This window comes from Vombatus ursinus, unplaced genomic scaffold (assembly GCF_900497805.2).
Source record: "Vombatus ursinus unplaced genomic scaffold, bare-nosed wombat genome assembly UNPS02014791.1, whole genome shotgun sequence".
NCBI classification, from domain to species: domain Eukaryota; kingdom Metazoa; phylum Chordata; class Mammalia; order Diprotodontia; family Vombatidae; genus Vombatus; species Vombatus ursinus.
The window spans coordinates 78,477,189-78,490,398 of NW_020954569.1; the positions used below are offsets into that span (position 1 = coordinate 78,477,189).

Consider the following 13,210-nt stretch of genomic DNA (forward strand, 5'->3'; position numbering starts at 1 on the left):
TGCTGCAAGAGTCTGTGCATGCATTGTCAGAGGTGGTTATACAAAAGGGTATGTATAGGTTTGGGTTAGCACTTTCTCAGCATTAGATCTAATGGGCTGAGGTGGCACTGCTGATGTTTCTTGGTGGAGAAGGAATGGGAGTGGGCAATGTGGAAGATGTAAACAAAGTGGGTGAGGAGAGAGTGAGTGGCACCACCCCCATGTCCTAGCTGGGCTGCCTCCACAGTCCTGGCAGTGCCCACATATTGTTGTCACCCCAGCAGGGTTAGCCACAGGCTGTGAGGCCTCAGACAGCTTGTTCCTGCTTTGCTCCCCTCAATAGATCACTTTCTACCCATTTCAATCCTCCACTGATTAAGCATAGGCATAAGATAAGGAGGTAGTGGCAACAGAAACATACTCACTTAAGTGAGGGTAAAGTGGTCCTGGTCCACATGATGGCCTTCTGTGGGGCAGAATAGGGGAATGCTATTATTTCCATTGTCCAAGGGCACGCCTTCATCATAAAACAGAGAAAGATTGTGAGTAGAAAGGATCTCCAGGAGGTCTTTTCCTTCCTTGCCACCCATGCTGTGGGGCCAGGTCGCAATGCAACTGTCTCTATTCACTTCCCCTAATGGAATGTGGTTAGGTGTTTGGTGGTAATTGGGCCCCATGATGGTCCAGGGACCTCAATCAGTTGGCACAGTCAATGGCTGCCATGCTGTGATAGTGGCCACAGTATCTGGTGGCACCCACTCCTCATCTTCTGCCAATTCCTCACCTCCTGGGTACTGGGAACAGATATTGACATCAAATGTTCACATACCTGTCAGAATTTCTGTTGGGGTAGTCAGGGTACAGCCACTGCATGTAGGGGTGAGGGATTGTGTGGAAATCACTAGTTTTCTGCTGGATGGTAGAAATGACTGCAGCAACCAGTGTGGGGACACCTCTGTGCTCTGGCCACACCTGAAGGGCGCGTAGTCCCAGGTGAAAGGAGGCTCATAAGCTTGGTCACAGAACACAGGACCTAGTCCAAGATGTCCATTGGTGGCCATGGCTACCTGGGCATGCTCATCTGCACAGAAGTAGAGGCATGAAGCAGGATCAGTTCTGCCAATGTGAACAGAGACATGATAGATGAAGATGGTGACAAGAAGGGTGGCTACCTGCTTCTACAAAGATTTGGCCCAGATTTCTCAACTTTGTACTATTCATTATCTAGCAACCCATTCATGGCTTCACAGGGCAAGGCCATTGGTAGTGACCTTGGAGTCAGTATACAAGATGTGGGGCAAATCTTTGCTTACCATAGCCCAAGAGGTAAGCAGGATGCCACAACCTCTACCTATTGCATGCTCTCCTCTTTCCCCTCAGTAGTCAGGACCTGGTCAATGGTGGGGCAGTAGGTTGCTGCCTTTCACTGTCACAAGGAGCCCATCTCAGAAGATGACCCATCTATGAAGCAAAAGGCCCTGGTTTGCTCAATATTTAGTTCCCCAAAAGTTGGGTCCCATATAGTGATATGGGGGCTAAGGGAGCATCCTCCATTAGAGGCCCAAGGTGGAGAACTTCAACAGTTTTGGTGATAGTGGAAATCCTTGAGGGGCCCAGCTTAGTCCAATCTTGCAAGTACTATTTAACTAGAGTATGGTCAGTAGCAGACCTCAGGCATGGGGGGAGGAGGGGTGGGGTGCTCTCTCAGACCCATGGCATGATGGCACTGTCCAAGTGGAGGGTGATAGGGTCTGGGATTGTTAGGGATTCCACCTTGGTGAGGGCCCCATAGGCCACCAGCAGCTGTTTCTCAAGGGCGATATGTCAGGTAACAGCAAGGGGTCACCAACTATCCTCTGTCAGCCAGGAGAGTGGTTGCCTGGCCCTTTACAATCACTTCACCCTCTGATGGGCCACCAATCAAGATGTCATTAATGTAATGTCACCAGGAACAGAAGAGTTGGGGTGGAGAGGAATCCGAGTCCTATTGTATAGGTTATGGGTGATGGTGGGACTGTTGAGGTAACCCACGGAGAGCCGAGTAGAGGTGTATTGGGCCCCATAAAAGTTAAAAGCAAACTGGGACTGGGATTCAGGGGCAATGGGGCAGAGTGAAACATGTTAGCCAAGTCAATGACCTCATGTTACAGGCAGGCCTTCAAGGAATTCAATGATTTTAGGCACAAGGGCTTTGATGGGGTAATCTGGGAGTTCAGTCAGCAACAGTCAATGGTATATCTTCATTCAGGCTTCCCTGGTTTTAGAATGGGCCACAGAAAGGAAATGAAGGGAGAAATGGTGGGAATCAGGACTCTTTCTGAAGGAGGGACCAGATGGGGCATGGAGTCTCTCAATGTCCTGCTTCAGGTGACACTGTGCCATGTTGACCACTCAGGGTGGCAGCAGGGTCATGGGTTACCATTTGGTAGATCCATCACTCAGGGAGGCTGCCTTGACCTTCTCCCAGAGGGCAAATTGGGATTCCAAGACATCCATGCTGATTGCAGGGCAGGGTAGAACAGGAAAGGATCGGAACAGGTTGTGGGTCAAGCAGACTTGATCTATTTGCAGGGTAAAGGGGACCATGTGGCACACTAATTCCTTCCCTTCCAAGCCCTGAACCACCAGAGTAGGGCCATGGCCGAGTGAGGGGTTCCTAGGTACCAGAGTGAATTGGGCTTCTATGTCTAGGAGAGCAATGGTATACTCACAGTTACTAGGGCCCCATTCGATGATCAAGGTGGTATATGGACAATTGTCCCTGGGAGGCCCAATTAAAGGCTGCTGGACCCCTAAAAAAAATTGGCAGGTGGTTGCCAGTCCTGGATATTGGGTCCAGAAGAGCCATAGGCCCATACTGTGAGTGGCTCTGAGTGTGGGGGACCTGCCTACTGATAGTCACCTGGGTAGTACCTTGTGCTGCTCCTAATGCCTTAGGATGTCTCCCAATTCCAGGACTGGGCCACCAAAGATTAGCTAATTTGAGATGCCAGCATCTCAGAGTTGCCAATAGAATCGACCCTATTCCACCAACTGTCCAGAAACTTGAGTCCCTGGGAGGCAGGCTGCCCCAGGCCAGGGGGTGAGCAATGGAGCTCACAAAGATGCCCCCTCCCCCATCCTATTTATTAACTTTGATCAGCTCTAGGGCTTCTTGGATGGTTTCTGCTGCTAAGATCACTGGGAGAAAGGGAACACCCCAAAGCCTCCTGGGGCTGTGCCACTCTGTTCTGGCTATACATGCTACAAGAAAGGGGCGGTCTGCTTTCCAGGCAAAGAAAACTCAATCTAACAAGGTTGTGTAGGGGAGGGGTTGGGAGTCTTTTGGGGCCTTAACTCTTTCTAACAGGCTGGAACTCTTGGAACAACTCTTACCCGTTGGGAGCTGCCTAACCTCAGGAAGGGGTAGGCATAACTACTAACTTGCTTTCAGCCTAATACACACATAAAACCATTAGGTCCCTTTCTCCTTCAGCTGTGTCAGGCTTTTTAACAAGGTCTGGACTTCTGACCTGGTCAGCGGACAAGTCTCTTCAAGGGCCTTAGATTCCTTGGTAGCTTCTTCTTCAGCCTGGGAGGCTAACTGGAAGTAGGGGGTATGAGACTGGGCAGCCTCTTCTGCTAATTGTCCCAACTGACCATGCCCAGATCAGAGTTACTCATGGGGAGGCTGAAGCTGCTGCCTTGGCCAGGGCCAAGAGGCACTTAGAGGTCACTGGGGCATTTTGCTATGGAGCCTTAAAGTCTTGCCAAGTGGCACATTTCAGGAAGAGCCCACAGGCTTTGCTAGGATGGCTGCATTTGGCATCTTGGGTGGACCAGGGGCAGGACTTTCCTTGGCCTGTCTAGGAGTCATGGTACCAGTGAGGTTGACCAAGTGTCTCTGCTCCAGCAACAGAAATGCTACAGCCGGGCGATGAGGTCTTGGACATCTGGACTGAGACTCGATGCAAAAACAACTCGGGATCGAGCTTCGAACCCCATGGGCTCTCTCACCCCAAGGGTAACCCCTCCCCCACCTTTTACACCGCTTTTCTCCTAGGCTCCCCGGGGCTGGTGGAGGGGATTGTGAGGGAGGCACCCGGGTTTTGCCGCAGCAACAATTCTTCCAAGGAACTTCACGAATCCACACGAGGAGACACAGGTGAGGGGGGCCCGAGGGAGGCGCCCAGAAGATGGAGGGTCCTGCCCGCACGTGCCTCCATCCCTGACGTCACACCTACTTCTGGTAGCCATTGGCGGGAACGGCCTCGGCCGGGGATGTTACTCATGGGAGCATGACCTGGTCCCTGGAGAAGCTTGATTGCTGGGAGAGAGCCGGAGGGGTAAGTGAGGTCGGGGGCAGGGTTTGGTGACCAGTGGATGGTCAGCACCGCCAACCCCTCCCTCAATTGTCGACCAACTGCTGATGCTGTTGGTATAGCTCGTGGCAGGCCCCTCAGTAGTGCTCAGGTCTCAGGTAGTGAACTGGGTCCCTCCGAATGATGGTGGAATTCTCACGGTAGGTGCCCAGCTGAGTGTCCCAAGGCCTTGTGGGCTCTTGGGGTTTTTATGGAGAGTGGAGTGGCAAGACAGGCTGGGGATTGCATCAACTTCCGCTCCTTTGGTGGGGATGGCCTTTGTGGGGTCATCTGCCCAGGCATTGGCAGGATTGAGGGCACGTGGCTTTCCAACTGAAGCAATGGCGGGGGTGAGGTTCCGTTAGCCAGTGACGTGGGCTTCTGGTGTACTGACGGCTTTTCGGAGTCATCTGCGCAGGCGTCAATGGGATTGGGACCGTTGGGGACACGTGGTCTTCTGGCTGAAGCAAGGGGAGGGTGGGGGAGCTTCCTTAGTCAGTGACGTGAGTCTCCTGTGCATTGTCAGGTTTGCGAAGTCAGCAGCGCAGTCGTCCAGCGGCCTGGGGACCCGTGGTCTTCCCCCTGAAGCAGTGGGGTGGGAGGCGGGGGAGATTGCGTCGCAGGGCCTCATTTTCCGTATCTGTGGTAATCATAGCACCTACCTCCGAGGTTTGTTGTGAGGATCAGGTAAGATCGCAAACCTGAAAGGCTATATAAGGGTTAGCCATTAGCTATTTAAACCAACAAGGCACCAACATCTTCTCCACCCCACGAGTCTCCAAAATTCCCAATCGCACGCATCATAGGATTCAAAATCCTCTCCCATTATGAAAGGTTGCCCCTCTTCTTACATCTAGTGATCCCAGGTGCAATGATTCCTATTCCTAAGTTATCTCCAAAGGCATCTAGGTAACTTTTCACTGGGAATAGAGGAGAACCATGGAAACCCTTCCGTACTCTTACTCCAGGAGGGGACAGCATTCTGGATGTCTGCTCCTCATGGTGAGTGGAAATTTACTTAGTTTCTCTTTTCAACAGGTTACATGTAATTCTGGAACTTCTCTCTGAATTTGGGTTGATTTCCAAATAGTCCAATGAAACTTTGACTTCAGAGGGTCAAAATAATCTCTTGAAGTTGTTCCTCTTTTCTTTCTAAGGAAAAAGAAACCTTAAAGGCAGAAAGGAATTGAAGACTGGGGAAGAACAAGTGCATCATACTTCTGACATATCCATGTCATTGAGAGGCAGTACCACTGGGAATTTTAAAGAAAATAACCCCTAACTTAAAGATGAACATTTCCCCTAGGTTGTGGTTTTATAACCGAAGAGAAAATGAGTTGGTGGAACAAGATTCAGGTTTCAGCCAGTGAGAAATGTTGGGAAAAAGTGTTCCAGATGTGCATCCTGCTGAGAACTAGAGGTGGAAGGTATCTACTTATGTCTTGTAAGAGTATCTGCCTGGGGAAACTCACTTGGCAAACCTTTTCAATTTTCCCTAAAGGATTTTAACTAATGATCACAGAACTAAGCCCAGGTGGGTGAAGCAAATTAAAAAGTGAGTGCAAATCAATTTACCACATACCGTGCAAGACAATGCCAATGAAATTCCGGTTTTTTTGTTGTTTTTTTTTTTTTTGGTTGGTTTTTTTTTTTAAGTTGAGCTCTCTCTGTCTCCCTTAGACGAAGTACACATGGGTTTGGAGTAGAGTAGGGAAGACTTTCTGGGAGAATGCTTTATATGGTTCCCTCTCAGGATGACAGATTAGACTTTTAAGGCAAAAATGTTTTGCTCTTAAATTACCTCCTCCAATCACATAGTCCTTTCATAGACAGTCTGGGTGATCCTGGACAACCCACTTTTTCCTCCCATAAGGAGGTAAACCAAGTTGTCATTGGTAAACCAAACGGAAATGGATTCTACAGGGTCTAGTATTCCTCTGCCTGCCTGGGCCATCTCTGTACAAACTCCCTATACTTTCCTTAGAAGCTGTCTTTGGGGGCCTGTATTTTAAAAGTTCTTTAAGACAAGTAGCAAAAGTATAGTGGCAACTTGTGGCCATGCCTCAAGGCCATTTATAAAAACAAAACAAAGCCAGAAAGAACCCCTTTCCCCCTTTCTCCTCTCTACTCAGCAGTGCCATTGTAGTAATTATGAGCAAAGGAGGAAGACAACCACTAAGTTCAGATTTTAATAAGCCTATCTCCTCAAATTGTTCACAGTGTGCTTTTAGAGTTATGATGACACAACTTTTAGAGTCTACAAATGTTTGTGGAGAATATTTAGACTTTTTTTTTTCTATTGGAGGTTAAGAAAATGAGTTACACTTATTGCCAAATTAACCTACTCCTCACAGAGAAGGAAAAATACCCCTCAAATCACAGGAAGATTAAAAAGTCATAATACAAGGCTCTAAGACAACTCCAAAAGACTCATGATGGAAAATGCTGTCCATATCCAGAGAAAGAACTATGGAGTCTGAATGCAGATCGAAGCGTATTTTCCTTCTCTCTCTCTTTTTGTTTCTTTTTCCTTGCGATTTCTCCCATTGGTTCTAATTCTTCCTTACAACATGATTAATGTGAAAATAGGTTTAATATAAATGTGTATGTTGAGCCTATATCAATTTATATGCTGTCTTGGAGTGGGAGGAAAGGAGAGATGAGGAGAAAATTTGGAACTCAAAATCTTATGGAAGTGATTGTTGAAAACTAAAAATAAATAAATATTAATTAAAAAAACTCATAATAAATTAATTAATGATAAGCAGTAAAGAATAGTAGATGAAAGAGCATTGAAGTCAGGAAGACCTAAGTTCCAGTCCTTCTTGACACATATAAGTTGCTATTTAACCTTTCACCATCTCCCCCCTTCCCTCTTCCCAGCTTCCTAAGACTCTTAAATTACAAATTACTTGTTGATCTAAATTGGTGGACAGAGTTTTCACACCAGGAGTTCCCTAGATGGATGAAACCCAAGGTCTGGACCACCCTCACCCCTGCAGCTCCCTTAAAATATAGACTGAGGGCTAGTGACTGTAATTTAATTTATAACAATAGATGAAATCACTTTAAAAGGCTAGGATTTGATCCAAAGCATTGCTCAGGAGCTTGAACTAGGTAGAGCCAGAGAAAAATAATTCAATAGACTAATAAGCTCGGCTCATTTTTTGTTTGTTTTATTTTAGAAATCTGGAGAAGACACAGTGACTTGTTTCCCCTTTCCAGCCTAGGCCATGTCTTTACAAACTTCCTACATTTAGACAGAAGCCTCTTTAGGAAGTTTCAATTTTAAAAGTGCAATGAGATAGGTAGAAAAAGAACAGTGGTAAGCTGCTAGCTGATGTTTAGTGTGGAAAGAGTTAAATAGGCTTGCCCAGGTTTCAGAGAAAGCACTGAGTTGCTGCCAGGGTTATTGCCTATGTTCTTCTCAAACCCAACTTTTTAGCTCTCAGGCTCTACCACCCTTACTGCACATCAAGCCTGTGTCCACCCACAAGCTGGAGGTGGGGAAAAAAAACCAAGCCAGGATTTCCCGTTTGTGCTTGCTCTGTTTGGCCAAAGGTGACTCTAACTTAGTGGACTGAGGTCAACCTCCCCCTCCCCCAAATCAATAATTTAATGTGACTTATCAGAAAGAGAAAGAATTGTTTACTTTAAAACCCTGGAGCCCATAAAGGGAGAGGGGGAAAGGCTCGGGGGAACAGATGCTCCAGAGGGCCCTGTTTCTGCCTTTGAGCTGCAGAAAGGTAACAAGGAGAAGGCTCCTGAGAGGGGGTGCAGCTAGCACTAAGAGAGATACAGGGTACACCAAGGCCAGGTCACCATTCAGATGAGAACTTGGGACAGACACTGCAAAGGAGAAGCTTCCCACCATGCAGTCACTCTTGGAGGTGGTAAGTGTCTCCTTAGATCCCCTTCTGTCCCCTGACATAAAATAGACTTTGCTTTGGTCAGGCACTGACATAGAGCACTTTGGACAGGCAGAGCTGACTAACATTTCGAAGGACTGGAGATGGAAACTGAGTAGCATCTGGGGTTGTAGGAAATGTGTTCATCTTTCTGCTAAAATGATTGAACTTTCAGCATAGGCATTGGGAAGAAGGTGGGCATCAGCCATCTACCTGAAGGGCTAGTGTTGCCCTCTCTAGGAAGGTAAAAGAAACAAAGAAGCCAGGCAAAGCCAACTGTCTGGGGTCTAAGAACTAGGGTCAGTTAATGTTTCCCTAGCCCAAATTTAACAATAGCACCGAAGCCTTGAAACAAACAGACAAAATAATAAAAGAATGAATAAACAAATAATTGAAGCCCATAAAAGAAAGGGGCAAGTCCAACACCCAGGGCTCCCTTTATACTGTATCACTTGGGTTTACCCTTTGATTTTATAAAATACCAACCTCCACAGATATTGCTCTTCTCTTCTCCTTCTCTGACCTTTAATTGTTCTGTGGATAGTACTTAAGAACAGCTAGCCATCAGTGTAGAAATGAAATTGGCCCCTAAGAGTCACCAGGCAAACAGCCTTTTCCTCTAAAGTGTCAGCCATTCAGTTGATGATTTACTGAAAAGAGCTCCTGTTAGTCCTTGGATTGGTGATTGCCTTGCAGAACCATAGCAAGAGATCTCATGAGCTTTGATATAGTAGAAAGAGCCCAAGGCCTAAGTCAAGATACCTGGGTTAATAATAACGACCTGTCTCCCAGGGTTATCATGAAGAAAGCCCTATAGAAATACTAGTTAGTATTGATTGGTTTTATTGTAGGAGTATGTTTATCTACTAAGTCCCAAGTAGGTTTCAGTCTGCATGGTGGAGAATTATTTACCCTGACAAAATCAAAACTTTCTTAGGGATCATAGATAGTATCATTGTTTTTTTTGAGCTAGAAGGAACCTTAGAGATCATCTGGGTCAACCATTTCATTACAAGAAATTGAGGCTCAAAAAAGGCTAAGGCAGGGGTGGGGAACCTTCAGTCTTGAGGCCACTTGTGACCTTCTAGGTCCTTGGATGCAGCCTTTTGACTGAGTCCAAGTTTTACAGAACAAATCCTTTCATTAAGGGGATTTGTTCTGTGAAGTTTGCATTCAGTCAGAGGGCTGCATTTGAGGACCTAGAGGGCCACACATGGCCTCAAGGCCAAAGGTTCCTTACCCCTTGGCTAAGAGATCTTCCCAAACTCAGGCAGCACATAGGCATGGATCCAGGACTCAAATCCATCTCTCTTAATTCCTAATTTAGTGTTATTTTCATCTATACCATATCCCTCTCCAGGGATAGCCATTTTTAGTTGGTTTGCTAATTTTCCATATACTGAGGGTAAAAAAGTTTCAGTGAACTCAAGACAGATTAAGGTAGTAGTTTTCTTCATGGCATGTTTTAGTTTCATTCAAGGAGCCATGGTCTCCTTCAGGATTCCTTCCATTGACCCTGATCACAATTTCTTCTCACCTTAGAGTAGATGATCTCCATATATTGTTGAGACTTAACAGATTTATCACCTGATAGATAGATTTCTGATCTAGACTCTTTCTGTCCTTAGCAAAGTTGGTTTTCTGCTGACACATACATAGGCCTTTAATAGCCTGGTATTCATAGCATTTCCAGCATAGGAGACCTTGCCAGAGCTGATGCTTTAGGGGTGTAGCCTTCAAGAGCCCAGTGACATCTCCAGCTAAGAGCAGAGTAAGACTTTGGTAGAGGAGTTCCCTAATTGTGTTAAATTAATGGGTAGCAATTTTTTAAATAAACTATTTGATTATTTAAATTACTTTGCAAGCTGAAGACCTTCACCTGGCTCTATACCAGAAAAAATAATGTAATTAATAAAATTAATAAAAGCACACTTTTAAGTAGCTTTATATACATATATGTCTGAAAATATTTGTGTGTGTGTATGTATATGTGTATGTATATTTGTGTATGTATGTCTGAAAAGTGTAACAAATGACCCTACTATAATTTCAAACTTTGAAAATCTTCCTCAGACATGAGGTTATATAGAAAAAAAGGATAAGTGTCATCACATTATCAGTCAACTGAATGACTGAATCCTTTCAGTGAACTGGATTAGAAACTGATTGGAGTCTAATGCTTTCTCTTGCTCTCTCTCTCTCTCATTCTCTCTCTCCATATATACATATATATACACACACATATACATACACACACACATAGACATCCACACACAAGCATTTAATAAATACTTACTGAGTGTCCAACACCAGTTTAAGGCCCTGGGGGTGCAAAGAAAAACCAAAAATTGTCCCAGCCTTCAGAGAACTTACATTCTATGGGAACTTACACTTTGTGTTCTCATTTGATCTTGTTAAACAGCCCTGTGAGATAAGTACTGGAACTGTTATTATTCACATTGTACAGATGAAAAAAACGAGAGTTAAGCAGCAAAGTGACTTTCTCCTTGTCGTATAGCTTACTATGTCTTAGGGGTGGAGTTCTAACATAGTTCTTTCCTTCCTCTAAATCCAATTTTTTGTTCACTATACTACTTGTTTTAATACCTGTAGTAACAACCCCCATCCTGCAGTGGTTGCAAGGATCAAATGAAATAACTTGTAAAGTGTTTTGCAAACCTTAAAACACTATATCGATAGCAGTTGTTGCTATCATTATTATTAATAACTATTAATAATAAAAAATAATCATTTGAGATAGTGGCAAAATAAAAAATAGCTAAGTTTAAAGTGCTGAGCTCATAACTGACATTTAGTAAATCTTTGTGAGTTGATGTAATTAGGCAGGACAATCAGAAATCTTACTTGACCCATCTGAAGGACTCTGTGGAGAAGTTACCCTGAAGACAACTTCTTTGCCAAGATGCAACCTTTTCATGCTTGGTGGAAGAATGACCTTTGTCCACTCTCTGAGTTGAGCCTGCTGGATCTGTGCTTTGGGAAGGTGTGGAGAAAAAATGGGAGGTCCAGGGTAGGCAGCATGGCTGAGAACTCCCTCGTTTTGTGTTTCAGTGAAGAAATAGGAAATTGAAAGAGTGGTGGGGATTGAAGAAGAAAAGATGGTGTGAACATCACATTGACTTCCTGTCTTAGTTCTTATCTCACCTCCCTTGCAAACTCTTTGTGGGTAAGGATTGCTTTGTTTGCATGTATTTGTAATTCCAATACTCAGTGCAATATTTGGCACAGCACTTATTAAATGCCCTCCCCCTCCCCTCCTCATCTCTTCTTTCTCTGCAGGATTCTTAACGAGTGATGACTGCCACCCAGCTGGAAGAGTGGAGAGGTCTACACCTCCACTATGGCCTCAGACAATGAAAGGTGGCCAAAAATCTCCACTCAGTACATTGATCTTCAAGTAACCACTAACACTCTTACCTAACAAGCAGTTCACCCTCTTTCAGCTTCTTTTTCACTCTTTCCGGGTTCAACTACATTTACTGTAAATCCTGAGAAGAGGTATAAGAAGAACCACAGCGAAGAAATTGTACTAAGTGGTATAGTGTCATTCAGCACCAACAAATACTTGTTAACCATCTCCTGTGTGCAAAGATACCATGCTGTTCCCTAGGGATACAAAAATGAAAAATCCCACTGTCCCTGCCTTCAAAGTGCTTTCATTTCATATACTAAAATGTGTGAGGGACTTTGTTCCAGGTCCCCACATACTTGCAAGCAAATGAGAAAAAAGAAATCAAATACGTGAAAAAGATATAAAAGCACATATAAAACCCCAGTCATAACAAATTAGGCACTTATGTGTTTGTTAAATGTGTTGAATGCAACTGAACTATATGAAAGGTACATGAGCCATCATAGTTATGCTTGCATCCATCCATGTGAATTCTGAGATGTTGCTATGGTAACAGGAGAAAGGTTAGAACTCAGTCTGGGCAAGTTTTAAGGAAGCTCAGAACTGGGTACCACTAATAAGGCTCCAGAAATTTCTGAGGGTAAGACTAAGAAATAGTGAGTGTAAAGGCTGTATTGTAGCTCACTGAAGCTGGGGCCCAACAGCCATCTTGATGTTTAGACTTTCAGTAGTTGCAGGCCTATTGATAGAAAACCACTTGGCTTACTGGAGAGGATTTCTTCAACTAATTCATGCTGGACTACCAATGGCTGATTATAGACTGTATGTTTGCTCCTTCCCAAGAATATTTGGAGCTTAACAAAGAGACAAAAAGAATCGAGTGGTAGAATAATTTCAGTTACTAATCTCTAGCCTGTGAAAACACATTTGAGGTAAGAAAGGGGCTAGGAAGGGCTTTTCTAGCACCGCTCAAATCACACTACAGAGGCAGCTGCCTATTTGGCCAATAGCTATAAGCCATCTTTGTCCCTACATACACTGTGGACCAAAGTCACGTTCCAAAGGGAAATGTGTCATCCTGTTGAAAGGATAAACAAACTAAGAAGATCAACAACTGGCAGGAGCCAACTCCCCCAATCTGAGCATGATAAAAATGGCTTTTAAAAATATACCAATCTTCACAGAACCTGGTTGCCTTTGTCAGGGATACTGATTTCATTTACTGGGAACCAGGAGACTGGACTGTCTTTAGGAAATACAAAGAAAATTGGTTTTAGGTGCTCAAGGATATGACAACATTAGGCTTATAGAGCATTTCTGGTTGTATTTGGAAAAAGAGGCTATTCTGGGAAACATGAATCTAGTCCCAACCCCCCTCTTTTTACTGCATAAGACAAAAGAAAATCAATGAAGTAAAATACTTAGCTTCCTGTTTTGTTTTGTTTTTCCTGCTGTGGGAAGGAGTTTATGGTACCATTCAAAAAGTAATTCAAACAGGAAATCAGTGCAAATCCAGAGCAGAGCTCCTTCACAGATAGGTCTCCTTTTGGCTAAGAACTGAATGCTATTGCCTCCAAAATGAATGAGTCCTTCTCAGTACACTTACCTCC

General features: G+C 44.6%; 1 long non-coding RNA gene across 1 annotated transcript; it reads left to right on the forward strand.

The window, feature by feature from the left end:
* Positions 1-8,020: 8,020 nt before the first annotated feature.
* Positions 8,021-11,884, forward strand: LOC114048048. The gene is made up of 3 exons (XR_003569699.1): positions 8,021-8,212; positions 11,300-11,414; positions 11,528-11,884. It is a non-coding gene; the product is annotated as an uncharacterized LOC114048048 (long non-coding RNA).
* Positions 11,885-13,210: the final 1,326 nt, after the last annotated feature.